This window comes from Lissotriton vulgaris, chromosome 1_2 (genome assembly GCF_964263255.1).
Source record: "Lissotriton vulgaris chromosome 1_2, aLisVul1.2, whole genome shotgun sequence".
In the NCBI taxonomy this organism is placed as follows: Eukaryota; Metazoa; Chordata; class Amphibia; order Caudata; family Salamandridae; genus Lissotriton; species Lissotriton vulgaris.
The window spans coordinates 273,811,053-273,833,146 of record NC_141686.1 but is presented as its reverse complement, the minus strand read 5'-3'; positions in this window follow the sequence as shown (position 1 = coordinate 273,833,146).

Sequence of the window (22,094 nt, the reverse complement as noted above, 5' to 3'; positions counted from 1 at the left end):
AAGATACATTTAATAAGCCAGTTAACCAATCAATTAAAAAAAAAAACATCCATTTAAACACTTATTTAAACATTTATTCTTCCATTGACTTTTACATATACAGATATAAAACATATTTATTTTTCAGAAAGACACACATTCACTGGATGGTGTCATCAGTGATGGCATGAGTGATGTCACTGACCATGTCATGAGTGATGTAATATGTGACGTCATCAGCAGTGCATTGCAGGCGTGCAAGTTATAGTGAGTTCAACTAACTATAACGTGGGAATTTCAATGGTTTTATGTCAGTAAAATTTCCAGCTAACTATAACTGGTGTGAAACCTATAGTTTTTTCAGTGAATATATATATATATATATGAAAGGAAAACTCGCCCAGAAATCCCCAGCGCTGCCACGTTTGTTCTCAGGCTGGAAAAGACGAAGAGAGGAACCCGCAAATGGTGCCAAACAAAGTGCGTTTATTCTAGCTCAATTTTGCTCATCATGCCCGCCATTACGCGTTTCGACAGTGTCCACTGTCTTGATCACATGATGTGATCGCAAAGCCACAAGGGAAATATATACAGTTGACACAAAAGGTGGTCTAATCGTAACCACCTACATATGTAAACAAGTTTCAAAAATAAGGAAACAAACAGGGGACTATAAAAGTAACTTATAGCCTTCCTGGTCACAAATACAACCCACAGTGGGTGTATATAAAGTCATGTAATGTTATATATGTACACATGTGCAACATTGAGCAAATAAATAAGTACATATATAAATAAGTTAATAAATATATAAATGTATAAAATATTCTAACACAATGTCGATTTCATTACTTCGAGGACCAAGTTTCCTGATTTAAAAAAAACTGTACATAGTAAATCCCAAGTGGAAATCTACATTAAAGTGTCTTGTGCAAAATGTAAACAATGAACTCAGTAAACACGAGCATATTGTTCCCATTATGTAGCAAAGAGCAGACATTCTAGCTAAATGCAAAATAAATTCGTGAAAGTGCAAAGTGCAAGTGAAAAAATGTCCATATAAAATGTGAAAGGAGGAGCCCCTCCCTATAAAATAAGTTGTCTGACTAATGTTCTGAAACAGCTGTATATCATGGCAAAAGATGGTAAAGGTTGAAACCCAGTTAGAAGATATTAAATGGCTGCCATAAAACATGAGATATACCTGATACATCCAATAATATAAATTGGGTGATGCCCATGAATGTAATAACAAATGTTGGTGGATTATAGACAGGTATAAAGATCCTCACTAGCGTTTAGCCCCCCAGGGGTACGGCTGTCTAATTCCAGGATGTAGCGAGTTTCTAGGACCCTCAAAAGTGCATCCCTATTACCTCCTCTTTTAAGGGGCAAAATGCAATCGATGACATAATAAGAGAGATGTCTGGGGTCACTCTCATGAGTGCTTTGGAAGTGGCGCACCATCGGATAGGATTGATCCTTGTTGGAAATTGCTCCTATGTGCTGCAGTATCCTCCTGTAAGCCGGTAGTCTGGTGCTCCCTACATACCGGAGATCACAGGGGGAGTGCAGAAAACTCACTTTTGCAAGACAGCTGTTTGGTGATAGGTACAAGGTCATCTTTGAATGGTGTGGAATACTGTGATTTATTAACACCATTCTTGCATGCTTTGCAACTGGAGCATTTTAAAAAACCTTTTCTCAAAGTCATGAATGTCTTTGATATAGGTTGTTCCAGATGATTATATATATATATATATATATATATATATATATATATATATATATATATATATATATATATATATATATATATATATATATATATATATATATATATATATATATATATATATATATATTCAATGAAAAAACCATAGGTTTTAGCCCATATATAGTTAGGGATTAGCATTTACAAAACCTTATTTTACTCGCATAAAACCATTGAAATTCGCATATATAGTTAGATGCGCTAACTATATATCACGCACCCGCAATCCACTGCTGATGATGTCACATATTACATCATTCATGACATGCTCAGTGACATCACTGATGACATCACTGATGACATCTCAAATGACATCACTGATGACATCACTGATGACATCTCAAATGACATCACTGATGACATCACTGATGACAACATCCAGTGACTGTATGTTTCTGTAAAGTTAAAATATGTCTTACATATTGAAGAATGAGTGGATGTATAAGTGTCTGGATGAAGGATTTAGTAGGTGCGTGACTGACTGTATGAGTGAGTGATTAAATGTGTCTCACTGAGTGAATGGGTTAGTGACTAAACTGTCTTAATTTGTGCATCATTATGTCTGTTGTTCTGTAAACTGCTGCATGTGTTGATCAGTAGCTATATGAGTAACTATATCGGTTATTGATTGGTTGCCCAAGTATTTGTATGGGAGACTGAGTGTGTGTGGGTGACTGGGAGGTGTATGACTTTGTGCATAGATGTGTGAGCAGTTGTTTCACTAGATGTATGGGTTAAAAGTGCATGTGGAAACAGCTGTATGGGCGGTTAACTGTGTGCATGAGTGTATTGGTGAGTGAATGGATATCTCAGTGCTACATGTCAAAGTAAGTACATATGTAAAACACAGTACATGTGAGAATTGACATATATAAATAACTGTGCATAAGAGCCAGTGAATGTGTGAGTGGCTGTATGGATCATTGTGAACTTGTATCAGGGATTGTATAAGAGAGTAAATATGTGTTAGTATATGTTTGAATAAGTAAGGTGTGTATAACTGTATAGTAGAGGAAATGGAGGTGTGATTGATTCTTTGCATGACTGACTAGGTGTGTGAGTAACTCCATGGATGAGTGACAGTCTGTGAGTTTTTGTTTACACTGAGTGTATCTAAGGTTATATTAGAGTCTGAAGAGGTTAATCGTATTATCACATGAATGATGTCATTAGTGATGTGCTCAGTAATGTCAAATGAGATGTCAAATGAGGTCATCAGTGATGTCATCTGGGATGTCTTCAGTGATGTCATCAGTGATGTCATCAGTGATGTCATCAGTGATGTCATTTGAGATGTCATCAGTGATGTCATCAGTGATGTCATTTGAGATGTCATCAGTGATGCCATCAGTGATGTCACTGAGCATGTCATGAATGATGTAATATGTGACATCATCAGCAGTGGATTGCGGGTGCGCGATATATAGTTAGCGCATCTAACTATATATGCAAATTTCAATGGTTTTATGCGAGTAAAATAAGGTTTTGTAAATGCTAATCCCGCTATATATGAGCTAAAACCTATGGTTTTTTCATTGAATTTCAATGGTTTTTTAATAACAAATATCAAAAGCTGTCAAATGTCAAGTACGTGATAGGTAAAAACATTTTCGTGTTTATGCACGCTGATGTGCTTTAAACGCTGCCCCCCCCCCCCTCTTTTCTCTTAGAAGTACTCTATCTTTGCAGATAGTGAAGGGTAGTTAACGCAGGCCTTTGCCCCCGTTGTAATCCGTCGTGCCTGCTTGTCTCTCCATTTGATTGATTGTTATCCAAGCATTTACTATTTTAGAATTTATTCTCTTTGGTTCATTCTCTATTTACTAACAAGCACAAAGCCGCAATACTCTGTTTAGTCTTTGAAGATAGTGAAAAATCGTGTTAAAAAAAAAATAATCGAGCAAAATCAGTAGGCCACTAATGGGATCTCTTTTTGACCTCGCTAAAATAGAAACATTAGGAACAACCCTTCATGAGAAATACGAAACTAGTGAGATGAACTGAGCTCCACACCATGATGGCTGCAAGACAGCTCGGCTCCGCCACCCACCCCGCCCAAAATAACGATAAACTCTATGCAAATATTATAAATATATACAACACACCAGCAAAGTAACAGGGTAAAACATTTTATTAAATAACTATTTACATAACTATTTTACTTTTTGTTGCCTGATCCGGCTAGCTCAATCGATCGAGCATGAAACTCATGCATTCTGATAGCAAGCCTTGCTGCTGATGCTATGCAAACAAAAACTGGTTTTCAGTTTGTACATTCTTCAAGATTTTTAATCCAAGGCTGGTTGAGAGTTTGTAGAACGATGGCTTCAGATTTTCAACATACGGTGTGGTAGCGCGGACTGGGAGGGTGCACTTGACTTCTGCCCCCTCCCCAAGTCGTGTTGCCCTGGCGTGGCCTAAGATCGCCCCCGACATAGGCGGCCGGCTCCCGGGGCTCCCGGGGTCCGGCAGAACTTTTTGCCTTTTGATGACTCTTCCATTCTGGACCTTATCCCACAATCCGTTTGACCTGAAGACACGCTCTAGTGGGGCGCCCCTTTACCGTTTCAGTTGCCATTCCGCCCGCTTTTGCTACACTGTGCCTCTTCCGCCATTCAGCTGTTTACTGCCCGCTCTTGCGACTACAGCGTCTCGCTCACCATGTAGTTGAGTTGCTCCCGCTCTTGCGATGCAACTATAGGCGGCTGCCACAGGACTCTCAAAATGGCGGCCGCCTCTTCAGATTTGGGCGTGGTCCACTAAAATGGCCATGGGACACCTTGGAACTCGGACGCTTGTCTGCTAGGGCTTGGGCCCCATTCTCGAAAGCGTCCACTGAGCCTTGAAGATTCTACAAAAGTCTTGGGGGCCCCCGACTCCCGCAGGCTTCTGGTGGGGAGCGGCTGCCATGATTGCTCGTGGAATGGCCACGACTGAGATACGAGATGGTGGTGCTCTCATGCTAACGCCAGCTTCAGTCTGAAACATCCAGAAACACTGTAGACTACCAATTCGATCAGTTCCGGTAGCGCCCCAACGTGACCCGGTAGGGAAGAACTTGCCCTCCCCTCTTTGACTGATGGTTCTTGTTGCCTGTCCCTTCTGTTGTCATTTAACAGAACTTTTTAGACTGCTGAAAGGGGTTGTGTTCCGACCGCTGGTTGGTGGAGACATTTTTACTATATTCTGGACCTACGTTGTCGCGTAATGCGTTATATGACACGCCGCGTTAGCGCACCCGGAAGTACTCCAGTGCGCGAAGCGCAGCTTCCCGGAAGGGATGCGGGGCGCGGCGCGCAGCGCGTAACGTAAGCATAACAGGTCATGTGACTTGTTAATAAAACTTTTCATTGGTTCATTTTACTTTTGTTATACTAATGATGAAAGGCTTGGTCATATGACCTAAAAATTACGCTTTTTATTGCTTTCGAACATTATTTTTTCTTAAACATATATGTTATAATGTTCCAGGCTAATGTATTTTCCCGGAAAATTTACAACTGTCCTGCAAGTAAAATATATTCCTTTTTCTACCAAAAGGGCGTTTCTTCGTCCCATGACGGAGCCGTTGAGCAAAAGATGCTCGGCCTGCTGTCTTAGTCGCCGATACGCCCGAATATCAGATTCTTATCGATCACTTTATGTTGCAGGAGTAAAAAACACAACAGCCCTTGACCATTTATCTTTACTGCGTTCCTGCATATTATACCTTTTATCCGTCATGTAATTGGACTGCTTTATTTCACTTGCCTTTTACTGATTCGAAAACAGTGACTAAAATTAAAAACTTTACCAATGTAAATACTACTACCATGTTTTGTTTTAAAAACCTTTATTGTGAAAATATCAGTATACAAATACGGGCCTATAACCACGCGGGCCGGCCACGGAGCAAACTGGAATCGTATATGATGAGGAGACATTTACACTGTAGAGGAACGCAACGAGCGGGCCATTAGGTTGCAAGAACTAAGGTGTCTAACAGTTGCGGAATCGGTGGACGTACATTTTGTAATTAAAATACGACAGGGCCATTTACAATAAAATTATCTAGATATACCTTTGCGGGCAAGTACCATGGGTTAATTCGAACTTTCAATAGTACAGTAATCAATAACACATCAGAACTTAATATCAATAGGGATGTCGAAATATTCAATCAATTCTCATTCCGGCCCGCCATGTGCTTCAAAATTGCATACGTATCTCGTGATATCAAGGTTGTGCAACCAGTACACAACAAGGAGGTATTTATTTTATTTATTTATTTTTACGAGTCCCATTTATACCGGCGCCATTTTGGGCGAGGCCGGGCAGGTCCAGGATATAGTCAAAATATCTCCACCAACCAGCGGTCGGACCAGAACCCCTTTCGGCAGTCAAAAAAGGTTCAGTTAAATGACAACAAAAGACATAGGCAACAAGACCAACAGTCAAAAGAGGGGAGGGCAAGATCTAAAGCCATTGTTCTACAAACTCTCAAGCAGACTTGGATGGAAAAATCCTGAAGAATGTACAAACTGAAAACCATTTTTTGTCTGTATAGCATCACCAGCAACGCTTGAGTCAGCTTTGTGTGAAGCCGCCATTTTGATTCAATCAATAGCGTCCCCCTGCACACATTCAGGGACCTGGTCGTGTCTAAAGGTTAAACGGATTGTGGGACAAGATGCAGAAAGGAAAAGGAAAAAAGTTCCGCCGGACCATGGAACTTTCGGCGCAGCATTGTAGGATGGCCACACCAGTGCGGCAACTTGCTAGACACCACCTCGGTGCCATCCAGATCTCGGCGCGTTGTGCTTCCTTCGGCCTACTGTAGCCGCAAGTGCGGACGCAACTCAGCTGGATAGCGAGTGAAACACCAAGCGGCGCCCCACTGCAGCCGAGGAGCCTCCATCTTGGGGGCGATGCACAGCATCACATTGCTTTCTCAAACAGCCCCCACTGACTGACGCGACCTCACAGGCCATCGGGGCGCCCCACGCCGAATTTCGGCGCAGCATTGTAGGATGGCCACACCAGTGCTGCAATTTGCTGGACACCACCTCGGTGCCATCCGGATCTTGGCGCGTTGTGCTGCCTTCGGCCTACTGTAGCAGCAAGTGCGGGCGCAACTCTGCTGGACGGCGAGTGAAAAGATAAGGGGCGCCGCACTGCACATCAGGTGCCTCCACCTGAGGAGGCGAGAGAGGCCAGTTTGCGCCACCTCCCCTCCCCAGGCACCCCACGCCGACTTTCGGCGCAGCATTGTAGGATGGCCACACCAGTGCAACTTGCTGGACACCACCTCGGTGCCATCCGGATCTCGGCGCGTTGTGCTGCCTTCGGCCTATTCGCACATCGGTCCGCTACTGACGCCGCCTCACGTGCCAACGGATTTTCTACGCTTTTTACAGCAGTGCGTAACGTAAGCATAACAGGTCATGTGACTTCTTTATAAAACTTTTCATTGGTTCATTTTACTTTTGGTTTCCTAATGATGGAAGGCTTGATCATATGACCTAAAAATATCACTTTTCATTGGATTAAAACATTTTTTTTTCCCAAACGATGAAAGCCCCACCTTGTTTCTAGATGTTTCAGACTAAAGCTGGCGTCAGCCTGAGAGCACCACCATCTCGTGGCTCCGTCATGGTCATTCCGCGAGCAATCATGGCAGCCGCTCCCCACCGGAAGCCTGCAGGAGTCGGGAGCCCCCAAGACTTTTGTAAAATCTTCAAAGCTATGGGGACGTCCGAGTTCCAAGGTGTCCCAGGGCCATGTTAGTGGACCAGGCCCAAATCCGAAGAGCCGAACGCCATTTTAAGAGTCCTGTGGCAGCCGCCTATCGCTGCACCGCAAGAGTGGGCGCAACTCAACTACATGGTGAGGGAGACGCTGTAACCGCAAGAGCGGGCGATAAACAGCTGAATGGCGGATGAGGCACATTGTAGCAAAAGCGGGCGGAATGGCAACTGAAACGGTAAAGGGGCGCCCCAGTACAGCCGACGAGCCTCCACCTGGGAAGACCCGTTCACGCCGTAATTGTAAAAACTTTGATGTACAAAGAGGCATCCCTGGAATCTTCCGCTTCAGGCTCGGTCCCACACACCCTCACAGTGAGAATCCCCTCCCCAAGCACAATACAGGATGGTTATCAGATAGTAGGAACGCGTGTGGTGTGACAGATCTACTGTAACTCCTTTGAAGAGGGGTGATTCTCTACAGCTGGGGCCATAAACTACATCTGCAGGGCTAGGTGATAGCCTGGGACCGGCCTGAACAATCGGACACAGAGGAAGAAGAGTGTCAGAGGGTGCGGTAGTGAATAGGGTGAAAGGGTGGTGTCGGGCGGGCACAGGGTGTGATTCTCAGGGAAGAGCAGCGCACATGGGAGGAGGTTTCTGGCCCATGCATGAGAGAGAGAGCGGGGGTGACCAGTGCGTGGGGGAGATGCTTGCGAGGGTGAGGAGCCATGCTGAGGATCGGCGGCGTGCAGAGAGTGGGTCTGGTCAAGGCATCTAAAATGGCTGCCGTGCTCAACAAAAGTGTGGCATTGCAAAAAAGACAAGATGGCGCAGACAATGTTTATCAATAAGGATTAATTTATAACAATTATTTAAAACAAAATATTTACTCGCAGTGACAAAATGGCGGTCAACACTTCCTGATTTCCATCGAATCGAACGTTAACAGACGTCACGCAACAAAAAAAAAAACGCTCACGCACAGCCGCTGGAAGACATGTATCAACATATATGAGCCTCCTCAGCCACCCTCAGAAAACAAAAGGGGTCAGGATACGTCTCCCGTACCCCCTTATACCTAGTAATTTCATGAAATCGAAACACAAAATGGCGAATTCACGTTTCGCTACCAGTTTGCGAACCGAGAAGCGCTTCTACCGCGAAAAATCAAATTTTTATTATTTGCCCCACGGGACCCTTTAATAACCCCAACATCATTCCTAGGGGGTCAAGAGAGGTCTACCTAGCCCCCTTTCATTAAATTCCCCCTTCGTTTTTCTCCTCCTCTTGTCTCTCGATCCTACCGACAGATAAGATGGCGGCCGCACCGGACTGTTTAGAATGTTGACAGACACCGGAGAGCCAATCAGCTTCGCTATGCAAAGCTCCGTTACGCAAAAAGTACGCGATCTGGAGCGCTATCTGGGACGCTGTCACAGATATACCTGTTTTTTAAACGTTAATTTCTCAAAATCCACTGGAGCACATATATTGAGACCCAGCAAAGGCACATCGGACTAACAGTCCCTATAATTTTGCCAAGTTTCGTGCAAATCCATTCAGCCGTTAATTTGCGAACCGAGAAGCGCTTCTACCGTGAAAAATCAAATTTTTTTAATTTTCCCCACGGGACCCTTTAATAACCCCAACATCATTCCTAGGGGGTCAAGAGGGGTCTACCTTGCCCCCTTTCATTAAATTCCCCCTTCGTTTTTCACCTCTTCTTGTCTCTCGATCCTACCGAGAGACAAGATGGCGGCCGCTCCGGACTGTTTAGAATGTTGACAGACACCGGAGAGCCAATCAGCATCGCTTCGCAAAGCTCCGTGACGCGAAAAGTACGCGATCTGAATCGCTATCTGGGACGCTGTCACAGATATATAAATTTTTTAAAACGTTAATTTCTCAAAATCCACTGGAGCACGTATATTGAGACCCAGCAAAGGCACATCGGGCTAACAGTCCCTACAATTTTGCTAAGTTTCGTGCAAATCCATTCAGCCGTTCGAGCTAAAAGTGAGGCCAAACGCCCTATGGAAATTAACATGGGAAAAACGCGTTTTGGGACCCCCCTTTTTTCTCGGCCCCCCCCTTGACGAACCCCCCCCAAATTTTCAGGGGCTGCTCCGAAACAAAATGTGCCATTTTCCTGAAAATTTCAGCCGATTCCGTCCACAAACGCCAAAGTTATTAGACATAGAATTTTCAAAAGTCCCATAGAGAAAAAATCCTAACTATATATACCTACTGGCAATAGCCAGTAGGTAATATATATATATATATATATATATCGCACCACTCCACTCACACGAGCAGTCGCTTGCGCTTTTCTCCCTGAAAAGAACGTGGAGCACAGACCCAGATAAGTGCTCAGAATCTTCTTTATTTAGCTGTGCAGGATGTCGGCTATAAATATATATATGCTTAGAACTCAGTCCGAATCGCCGAGCCCCCTGTCCCGGGAGCGTCACAATGAACAGAAATGAGGAGTTGACCCAAATTATGCAGGTGAGCAATTAGATCTTTATTTCAAAAGAAGAGCGCCCTGCCAGCATGACGTTTCGGCCTGCCCAGAGGCCTTGATCACATAACGCCATGGGGGGTAGGAATCTACTTTTAAAGTGCAAGTGCAAATAGTAAAGTGCATATAATTGGTTGACACAACGCAAGGCACAATCAACAGTGAAAAAAGACTATGCAAATTGGACAACACACACATGCTTGGAACTTTGACAAAATAAGGGACTTTCATTGTGGTCTGAAGAGGGAAGGGAGAACCGTCCTCTAAAGTTACATTTGATTTGAGGGAAATGATGCTGAGGGAAAAGGTGATCCCTCTTCAGATTGATTATCCAAAAAGACTGACCACTAGACTAACAGAAGAACATGTGGAAAAATTGTCTAATCTGCAGCAAAACATATCACTAAAGGATGCCTTGATAGCACACCCTGAGTGGTATGGGAAAAATATCAGACAGGTGGTACAGTATCTTAGAGTAGCTCTAAAAGGAAAGGGAATAAGGAATGCCAAAGCTTTGAATACCCAAAGTAAGAAAAATAAATGGTTTACTGTGGAATGTAGGAATCTAAAGGCACAGATAAGGAAAAGGGAAAGCAACCTCAAAATAAGATATGGAACAGAAAGTGATAATGTGCTGATGAAGTTATGGCAAATGTATAAAACTTTAATCAGAGACCAGAAAAGAGATCATAAAAACAGGAGAGGCGCAATCATGACACCGATGCACAAACAGGGAGATATACAAAGCCCAAAATACTATAAGCTGATTAATCTTCTTGATGTGGCAGAAAAGGTATTAATTAAAATAATCTTGGGAATGTTAAAGGAATGGGCTGATGTTAATTGCATAGTGCCTCCAGAACAGGGGGGTTTTAAAGAACATCACTGTACAATTGAACATTGTTTTGCACTCTGATCCATTGCATGTAAGAGTGCTGAGGAGAGGGGGGAATTTATTTTGCTACTTCGTAGACTTCCGAGCAGCTTTTGATCTGGTAGACAGGAATTGCCTATGGGAGGCATTGAAAAACAAGGCATCCCTAAAGACATTCTAAGATGAATCCAGAGACTGTAACACAAAAAATACAAATTAACAGTGGGTTGAGACAGGGGTGTGTATAAGCCGCCTTACTCTTTTCCTTATTTCTAGGCGATTTGCCGGCGACTTTAGCTGCTGCAAATGGATTTAGTAACCAAGGAGTGAGCAACCCAATATACCCAAAAGGGTTTGGGCAAAAGATATGGGTTCCAACCTTGCGGTTATTCTTCCAACCTTGCGGTTATTCTTCCAACCGTCAGTATAACCGCATGCAACTTCGGTTGCATGCGGTTATCCTGACGGACGGAAGAATTTCCCTTCAGATCTTCTGTCTTCCACAAACAATCAAATTAAAGTAGAAGAAGCTCTGCGACATCTTTTTGCGCAGTCACCATTTATAAATTATCAATACTAAATTTTGAGGGTACCAAGATCCCAATTCACCGTAATAACTTAAGTGGAAGTCTCCCTGTGAAATTTATTGCACAGGCATCCTTGATCGCCTTTTAAATACCAACATATTATCATTGAAGGAAACAAGACTTCAGTCTACCAAGGTTTTCAAGATACGATTTACAAGTTCTGAAGATGGTCTCATCAACTCAAGATTAGAGACCGAAACGTCGACATATATGCTTTGTCTGCTCAATTAATAAACCAACTTTGAACAGGCAGATAAGCACATACAATTGTTATAGAGAGGTTTCTGTTTGATTGCTACTCTTGAAATTCTCTTCCTATAACATTGTTATTCATTCTGTTCCCTTGTCTCAAACCGATTTTTGAGTATTAAATACTATATTTTTTCATACACACCTTCTCCCCTCTCTTCTATTTTGGATCACTTGAAGTTACTATATTGACTGAATAATTGCTGGTTGTTGCTTTGCACTATCGGCCTTATGTGTACAAGGCCGCCAAGTACTGTTTGAAATTGTGTTAGAAATATATAATAACAAAATCCCTTGAAGGTACTTATACCCTACCGCAAATGGATTTAGTCCTAGAATGAATGGTAAACATGTGGCATGCCTCCTGTAGTCAGACGATCTATTGATTGTAGACCAAACAGAAAGAGGCCTGCAAAGGAAATTAGACATAGTTAGAGAGCACTGGAGGTGTAAAGAATTAATGGTAAACATGGATAAAACTAGCACCTAGGTGCCGACACACTTGAATCAGTCTAGTTTGAGAGGTCGTTGAAATGGAAAACACACTTAGAGACACTGAAAACCAGGTTTATGGCCTCAGAAAGTGGCCTGAAGAAATTTATTAGGTACTTCGGAGAAATGTCAAACAGACCAGTCCTAAAAGCCTATGTAGCAATGATCCCCCGACTACTTCAATACGGAGCTGTGTTGCCATATATTAGTGGCAAAAATAGGTGGGACGCTGAGGAAGGGAAGTGTTTGAAGAGCTTACTGTCACTAAACAGCTCCACCATGATCCAAGCAATAAGATTAGAAACTGGTATGATCTCATGGAATATATTATCTGCAAATGCATTAATACGATTCTGGGGAAAACTGAGTGAGGACGAAGTACAGAAAGTTTCTCATTGGCACAAAAATAACATTTTGAAAAGTGAATTAAAATGGGCAAAAAATGTTAAGAGCAAATTGAATGCTGTCTGTAAATATATGAAAGTAATGTTGCTCCCACAGAAATCACAAATTGAAATCTCAAAGAGTAAGTTAAAAGCGCTGGGTAAAGATCTGTACCATGAATGTGACTATCACTATTTAAATGGGAACAAATTGTACAATTTATGGTAAGCTCTTGGTGGAATAAAGTGATATTTCTGCATATGGATACCTTACCAAACCAGCTGCTAAGAAGTGAATTATTGAGAGTAAGGGTTGGACTCAACCCCTGTAAGATATACAATATGGTAAAATAACAAAAGATTCATGTAGGAGGGAACTGTACTTGTGACTTGAACACTTAGGGCCTCATTGGGGTGTCGGAGGAGGAAACATCGTCTCGGTCAAGGAACCGACCAACACCCATTTGGCGGTCCCGACCGACTGATTAGGATGCAACCGAACGCTGTTCAATTGCATGCCTATACTTTACAATAGGAGCATGTATTCCAGCGTGAATACATGATTCCACTGTAAAATAGGAGATTAAGTTCATCCTTGCACCCTGTGGCAGGTACCTCAAGGTGCATGCCATAGGGGGTAGGGATCAGCAGGGGGGCACCATAGGTGCCCATCGGCCCCCAACCAGAGGCTGTGCACCCAAGAGGGCCCTGCCGGGGCCCTCAAAGTCGAATTCCGACAGCCTTTCTGTGTCGGAAAGGCTGGCCCAGAAAGGCTGTCAAAATGCAACATCGTAATCCCACGGGTGGAAAAAGCTGCCCTTGGGATTACTGAAAGGATTCTGACTGGAGGATGGGCTCTGTGAGCCCATTGGAAGCCAGTTGGAATGACTAATTGGATTCCTTTCCGACCGCCTCCATCTGACCGACATATTATGATGCAGTCGGAAAGTCTCCGACCAACAGTCAGAGCCTTTTCCAACAGCATTGTCATCAGTACCCAAATCCAATATGATGCATATTTTGTTGGACTGTTTAAATGTTTAACAACAGTGGAGACAGTTTTTACGCCAATATTTTTGAAATATGGAATAATGGGCCAGATGTAGGTCACCCAATACCGGTCGGTAACGGCCGAAATCACCGAATTTTCTGCCGTTGCCGACCGGTATTAGGAATTTGTAATGTAGGAGCCGAAAAAATAAGGATTCGATAAATACGAATCGGTAAATACCGAATTGGATGTTACCGATTTGGTATTTACTGATTCAGTACTTACCGAATCGGTAAATGATATGTAGCAAGCACATCTAAGAGTGCTTATGTGTATAAAGGATTCGGTATTTACCACTAACTAATAGTTGGTGGTAAATATCGAAAACCTTAAAAAAAGTAATTTTGTGCTTTTTTCATCTGTGCCATGTGGCAGACATACAGGGCATGTATGTGTGCCACATGTGCACCCATGCACTATACAGGGGTGCAACAGGGTGTCAATGAGACACACTGCCACCCTTGTAAGTCTACCCCCTATTACCGATTCGGTATTTACCGAATCGATAGTTCTCATTCATTCCTATGGGCCTCGAGGCCCCATAGGAATAAATGGGGAATACCAAATCGATAAATACCGAATCTGAATTTACCGAATGTTACCGATTCTGTAAAATTTTACTGAATCATTAGCTACATATCATTTACCGATTCTAAAATACCGAATAGGTAAAATTCGGTATTTTAGAATCGGTAAATGATATACACCTACATCTGGCCCTAAAACCTGTAGGAACGCTGCATAATTTTTTGCTGATATATGTTTTTTGGATATAGCAAGTGCCAATGGGGGATTCATGAGGGCAGTCAGAACTGTAGTGATGTAGTCATCATGACGTTTTACGTATTTTATGGGACTATCTTAGATATTTTACTTGAAAGTAGATTTTAATGGGTAGATTTTATTGGATGAATTAGAATGTTAGTTATGCACTTGTTTTTTAAAACAACAACAAACATTTTTCTTTAAAAGAAATAAGGAATTGTATATAGTATGACAGACAAAAATTGGCGTACTGTTTAAAGGCTGGTGTTCTAATTAAACATCTAGGGGCATATTACCAAGGGCCATTATCTCCGCATTAGCGGGACTTTTTCCCACTAATGCGGCGATAATTTCATCGCCCTATTACCAAGCTGTCGCTAACACCAGTTAGCGACAGCTTGTAGGTGATAGCGGGCATTTAGGGGCCCACTTTGCATGTCAGCGATAATTATCTCTAATGACATGCAAAGTGGGCGTGCCAAGATTTTAGCGACTGAAAACAGTTGCTAACATCGCTATCTCCGATTACCAACTTTTGGAAATATTCGCGCTAAGCTGTTTTATTGCTCTGCACTCGGAGGTATGCTGGGCTTTTTTGGAACAACGTGTGTAACCCCTTTTCTTTATGGCTCTGAACTCGGAGATATGCTGTGTTTATTCGGAACAACGTGTGTGACCCCTTTTCTTTAACGTTTATTGGCAAAGATCATTTTGTATGAGTGTACAGGTGGGAGTCGATGTATTTGGCTTTTGAACGATTTTACTGACTTGTATCTTGTAATTCTCATTATGCCTATTTTGAACTAATAGCAGATACGATCTATAATCGGTACTCCTCTTATGTCGGATTCCATGGATAGAGGCTTCTATGTATGACTTAACTTGATAAGTTTATCATTAATTGGTGGAAATTATATTTTCCCCTTGAGGACAACTATTGACAGTGAAGATTTTTCCGTTTTGGCTTTCAGGACAAGAGTATACCCGTCAATTTTTCACCATAGTGATTTGGACACGACCTATTCGACAATAAGGACTGGGCGTTTTGAAAAGATATACTTATGAACTTGGAACACTTTTGAAAGGAGTGAGTGTGATATACATTCGTTATTGATATTGGGGTACCTCAATGATGGTTTATTATCATGTTTAGTTATCTTGGCACTTCAAGACTTAATCTTTATCTGGGAGGGTCTCACTTATGTGTTAAACAGTGACCTTCTAAAACCCCCCTTTTTTTCAGTACGAGTTGTTGCTGACTATGGACTAAAACATTCCTCTCATTATCTCTACGCAACTCTTCCTTTTTGACCTACATGGTGAGCGACTTTTTTTAAATATACGCTGTCTTTATTCGCTTGGCGACTATACTATCTCATCACGATTTGATGAATGACAGTGGTTCCGGTTCTGTTACAGACACACTACTATTTCGGTTTGGTGTTATCACTTATGTTTGGGTGATGGTTTGTCGTGTATTCATCTCTACAACTTTACATCATTCTCCTCATGTCCTATGTAGACTAATATACTCTCACTTTATACCACTATGGTTTATTGACAACAGTACTATCTCCTTTTCGGGTTTCTGTCACTTCCCTTTACCCTACTTCATTGATTCTTGGTTTTATCTAATTTGTAAAGGATGGTTATAAATACTTCCAATGTATATAATGACAAAGTAGCGAATATAGTTGCAGTCTCTCTGTAAACTGATATATTATGTGTGGTAGTCTTGGAGGATTAATTTTGCAAGACCCCTCCTTTCCTGTTTTAAGTCACCACATCTAGCAATGCTTTAACTGTAAATTTGACGCCACTTTGTTTTATAATTTATATGCTGTTGATGTGATATAATTCAAGTGGTATGGAATTATGATCATATTTATTGTAACATTTACAGCCCTGACGAAGTCTTTGGTCTTTACGACCTAGACGAAACACGTGTTGGCAGCGGTTGTTTTCCTCTTTATTGATGAAGATTGGATTCTATTGAAAATGACAATAAATGAAGAATAATGAAGAGAATTTGAAATCTGGGACTCAACATTTGTCTTTTTGATATTGATGAACTTTTTTAGCTCAGGATTTATCGTTTATTTCATATTACTTTTTGTAGGTGACTTGTTGTAGACAGATGTGCTCAGGTGTCAACATCTACCTTCAAACATGCTCCAGTAAATGCGGGCAAGTGGGAATGACCATGTAGAAACAGCAGATGTAAATGTAAATGTGTTTGTAGCCTTCTACCCAGAGGTCTCGTAGCGCTGTATTCATACCGCTGTGGAACCCTTCCTGGCTTTCCTGTGAGATGTCCACTCCAGGGCACCCCCAAAGTGAAGCTAGGCATCCAAGCGCTGCAGGGGCCGTTGTGGCGATTAAGCAAGCTTTTGCCCAGAGTGACAGAATCGGACCCATGATTAGAATAGGCACCAAGGCGAGAATTATGAGGTCGGGGGAGATTGAGTCCAAGAGCCGCCGAGGCGGGAATTGAACCCTGGTCCCGGGCCAGACCTCTGCATCAGGGTCTGCCGCTCTAACCATTGAGCCACGCTTCTCCAGATATGCCCACACCAATGCAAATATACTGTAATTTAATCCAAAGCAGCAATAGTTGAGTAAATTGAAGCACTATTATCAAAGCATAGCTCATATTCCATAGCAGTATCATCAATTCCAAGAAGGGATGGTCATTATCATGAGATTGCAGACATCACAGAAGAATGATCTTGCCTCCCTTCCAAAAACTGTGGAAGACCCTTCATAACTTTCACAGCCAGTGGCAGCAGGATGTGCACCTATAGTCACTATACTGCACATGACGTCTCATGGATGCCAAGAGCTACAGCTTTTTAGAGCTAAGAATTCTGTTGAAACTGCTACTTGCATTGGTCACCCGAGACCGAAGTGGTCAGAGGTTCTTTTATTGCCTACAATATAACAGAAATTCTCTCCATCAATAATGTTCACTGACCGGGGAGAGGTATTTTATTGGTAATGAAATGAGTACAACTGTGTAAATAAAGAGTATTGTTCTTATGGTTTTCAAGTTTTGACCCAAAGCAGAACCCAGTGTATTTATGGAGACAAAAGGTAATGAAAGTAAAGGGTGTCAATATAAGATGCACTATGAAGGGGTTCAGATCTCCGGAGTTGCCATTCTGTCTGCTACAGATTCATAGTCAGCAGATGAATGCAAGGCATGAATGTGTGAAAGCTAGCTTTATCACAAGTGTCTAGCAGAGGACACTGTGGCTCAACCGCTTTAGTTCCTCCTGCCAAGTTTGCACCAACATATCCAACAGCCTCGAAAAAGAACTGAAAAGTTCATTGGTCCTCATTTATGAAATGTGACGCATCGCTGCGTGAAAACAGTGATGCCTCACTTCTCAGTGCGCACTCCTTGCGACATACCTGATGCGTCATATTTAATGTATGACGCATCATGTTGCAAGGAGTTACAGAACGTCAGTATTTCTGACGTATCTGTAGGCGCAAAAGTGACGCATTGCTGGAGTGTGTCACAAAAGTGACGCAACTCCAGCAATGTGTCCTTTCACATGGGGCAAGCCCCATGTGAAAGGGCCTGCGTCAGTCTTACGCCTGCTGTGAGGCAGGCGTACGATTTTGACACATTTGAGTCTTAAAAGTGGCGCAGTGAAATCTCATAGATTTCCATGCGTCACTTCCATGACCCTTTCTTGCGTCAATATGCCCCCCATTGCATATATTATACCTGGCGCAGGTATAATGTGGAGCAGGGGTTTACAAACTGACGCATCTACCTAGATGCGTCACTTTGTAAATATGGCGCAACAAGGCGCATTTTTACGCCACTGGTGCGTCACAAAAAGTGACGCACCGGCGGCGTAAAAGTGAGGCACAGCCCATAAATGAGGCCCATTGCATTTTGGGGCACACTAAACAATAAACAGATTTTCAGTTTCTCTTAGTTCCCTAGGGCCCGATTCACAGAACTAACTTAAGACAAAAACCTAAATTTACTACTTTTGGTATTCAAGACAGACTTAAGACAGAATCCTAAGTCTGTCTTAAGTCTGTCTTAAATCTGTCTTAAGACAAAATCCTAACTATTATGAATACCAAAAGTAGTAAGTTTAGGATTTTGTCTTAAGTTAGTTCTGTGAATCGGTTCCCTAGAGCCTACTGTGGCCAGTCAGAGTTAAATGGGGTACTACTCAGAAGAGAACATTGGCCATTACCTTGGTAGGGGGTGATAGTGGAGGAATGTTTCAGGAGCCACTGGAGTTCCAGGAAATCCAATAGATTTGACCTGGTTATAGGCCTATCACGGTTGACATGTTTCAGTCAACTGTGAGTTTAGATGTCTCAAGCCCAAGACACATTTCATTTGGAGTAATTCTACTGGAAATATCAACATCTGATAATCAAGGAAACGTAGTTCACATTTTAGGCTGCAGGTCACTTACAGGCTAGGGGCACCATTTGCAAAGGATATGTTTTGGGGAGTTATTCAGAAAATCAAAGTGGGGAGAAAGAAGCAGTGATTCATTCAGCTTACATGCGTAATAGTAAAAATCAAAAGAGAATGAATCACGTGTCATGGGATGCCAGGGTCTATGAATGGTATTCAAAAGACCTAATACACTCTAACTGGTTAGTAGCGGTATATCTTGGTTCTCCGCTTGAGGTAGTTAGGTGAGTGGTTTCATTCTTGGGTCCTTTTCCACCAAGTTTCCCATTTTCCAAACAGTCACTTTACTTCCTCCGGAGGTTGATTTTTAAAATGCAATGTTGCTGCGATGTTCGCAGATTGGTTGTTTTAACTTCCGGCATGTCATGCAAATATATTTCAAATGGCATGTGTACGTAATCATGTATATTACGTGGGTAGTATTACAGTTTGTGTGAAGTTGAGTGTCCACTCAATATCGTCGGTTTTGTTTTTTCTGATCAGGTGGTATACTGAACAGTGGCCATAAGGATGATGTCTTATGATGGGTCTACTTGTCAAAGGTGTTAAATTGGGTTCTTTGATGAACTATCTGGGTCTACTATGAACTAGCATATTGCAGATATTCTTGGTCCTTTTATTCGCAAATCTTGGTTTTGGCCATTTGACGCTGCTTGAAGACAGGATCCAGTGGTTTGTAAAATGTTTTTGTTAGTAGATTATTGTTTTCTTCATAGATTGTGATATCTAAAACGTCTAGTGTTGTTTCATTATTTGTATATGTGAACGCAAGGAATTTGTTTTGGGTGTTGATCCACATGTGAAATTCTGGAAGAGGTTCTGGCTGGTCTACCCAGATCATCAGTATGTCATCTATATACCTTTTCCAGAAGAGGATCTTTGTTCTGAATGGATTGGTTTCACACAGGATGTATTTTTCCTCAAAATTACTCACGAATGTATGGCCCATTGAAGTCCCATGCGTTTGGAGATATAGGGCCCGATTCAAAGAATGATCTTAAGACTCAATCCGTAATTTACTACTATTTTGGTATTTACAGAATGCACTTACTACTTTTGGCATTCACTGAATGAACTTACTACTTTCGGTATTCACAGAAGTTAGGATTTTGTCTTAAGACAGACTTAAGACAGACTTAAGACAAACTTTACTCAGACTTAAGACAAAATCCTAACTTCTGTGAATACCAAAAGTAGTAAGTTCATTCTGTGAATACCAAAAGTAGTAAGTGCATTCTGTGAATGCCAAAAGTAGTAAGTGCATTCTGTGAATACCAAAATAGTAGTAAGTTTAGGATTGAGTCTTAAGTTCATTCTGTGAATAGGGCCGATAGGGTTCCTTCATATTCAAAATAGTTTTCAGTCAGTGCTAGGCAGCAGAATTCAAGGATGAAGTGTCGGTGTTTTATGTGACCAAATTTGTTTGAATAATATCTCTTCAATGGTTTGCAATGTGGGTTCTTAGTGGAAGCTCGTGTACAAGCTTTATATATCCAGTCCTACTAGACTGGTAATTCCTTGTTGGTATGTCATGATTCAGAGGAGATTCAGTAGGTTGCGATGTCTTTAAGGTAAGGAGGTGTTTGTTTGTTTGTTGTACACGAGGTCTCAGGTAGTTATCCTCAAACTGGAACTGGGGTTCTAACACCAAGCCTATCCCTGAGACTATCACTCATCCTGGTCATGGGTTCCTGTTCTTATGGAACTTTGGTAGGGAATAGAAATACAGTGTTTGTGGATTTCTGTCCCTAAGAAAATCTGCCTCGTTTTTAGAGATCCAGATGTTCATTTCTGCCTCTTCTGTCATTATGTCTATGGTTCTTTTCAGTTTTACTGATGGATCTTGTGGAAGAATCCTATAGTATCTCACATCAGCTAGTAGGACTCTGCACTGATTATGGTAGTCGGGCGATAATAAAAGCGCAATCCCTCCGCCTTTATCTGCCGGTTTTATTACTTTTCTTTAAGTCTGTTAGGGCTCGTTCTTCTTTGTCAAATTCATGATTTTTTTTATCTTTGAATTCAGGGATTCTACTTTTTTAAATAGAGCTTGTTCGAAAGCTAGTACTTCCACCAGTACTGCATGGGTAAAGTAGGTGGGCAGAAGGTGGATTTCATCCTAAGATTAGTGTGTCCATCTTTGTGGGGTTTCACTTTATCCTTGAAGTAAGGTCTCTGTTTTATCTTGCCAAAAAATTCAGCGATCTTGCGGTGTAATTTGATTTGATCAAATGAAGGGGTGGGTATGAATCTTAGTCATTTATTGAGTAGGTTTAGTTGGTCCTCTGTAAGTACATGTTCAGTTAGGGTGACCACTAGCAACTTTTTGTGCTCAGACCTGTTTTCTCTTAATCCTTCGACATGCTCTGGGTTGGCAGTCCTTGGTCCGCATGGTACCAGTTTACTCCTTTCCTCTTGCCTCTTAGTTGACTCGGACCTCTTCCTAAAAAAGGGGGTTGTGTAATAGGAAAGGATTGTGGCAGCTGGTTGTGCATATATGGGTTCATCCATCCTTGGAATTGGGTGTGGAAAGGTTGCAGGATGAGCATTTGGTGATCCCCAAAGTTTTGTGCACTCCAGTTCATGTTTCATCTTCGCTTCATGTTTAGCTTCTCCTGCATTTCCTATTGTATCGTTATTGTCGCTTTTCGTCACTGCTGTTCCAGTCTGAGTTATCCGATGAGTTGTTCACAGACGAATCATTATCGTTGAGTGTTTATGGCGGGGTATAGTGATTCAGAGTGTAGGGGTAAATTTTTCCTTGCGAGAACCGTTTCAGGTCTTTACCTAGTTTCTATATTTTGTTTTGTGTGATATATTCTCTCATCTCCTTCATCTCTGTGTTTATCTCTTCAAGTCGTTTTTTGAAAACAAAGATTTGTACTGTTGTTTTGAGTTTATCTTCAGGTAGATGGATTTCGATGCTCAGTGTTTCTGAAAATTTTGTCGCAGTTTTTATGATCAATCCCAAGTAGTCTCTTGTGCATTTCCATCGGATTGCATCCCTATCTTTTCTGTAGATGATATCCTGTAGAAACATTCCAGGTGCATTACCGACCCACAGTGCTTTCGGTGCTGCATTTTCAGTCATTATCAGGCCGTGAATGGCTGTTTTTATTTGTTTCTTCGTATTATTTGTTTGGTCTTTCCAATCATTTGTTTGTGCTCAAGTTTGTGTTAATTCTCTATCCTGTAACAGAGAAGGACAGGAGAGGATAGCGCTAATTTCATCATCTG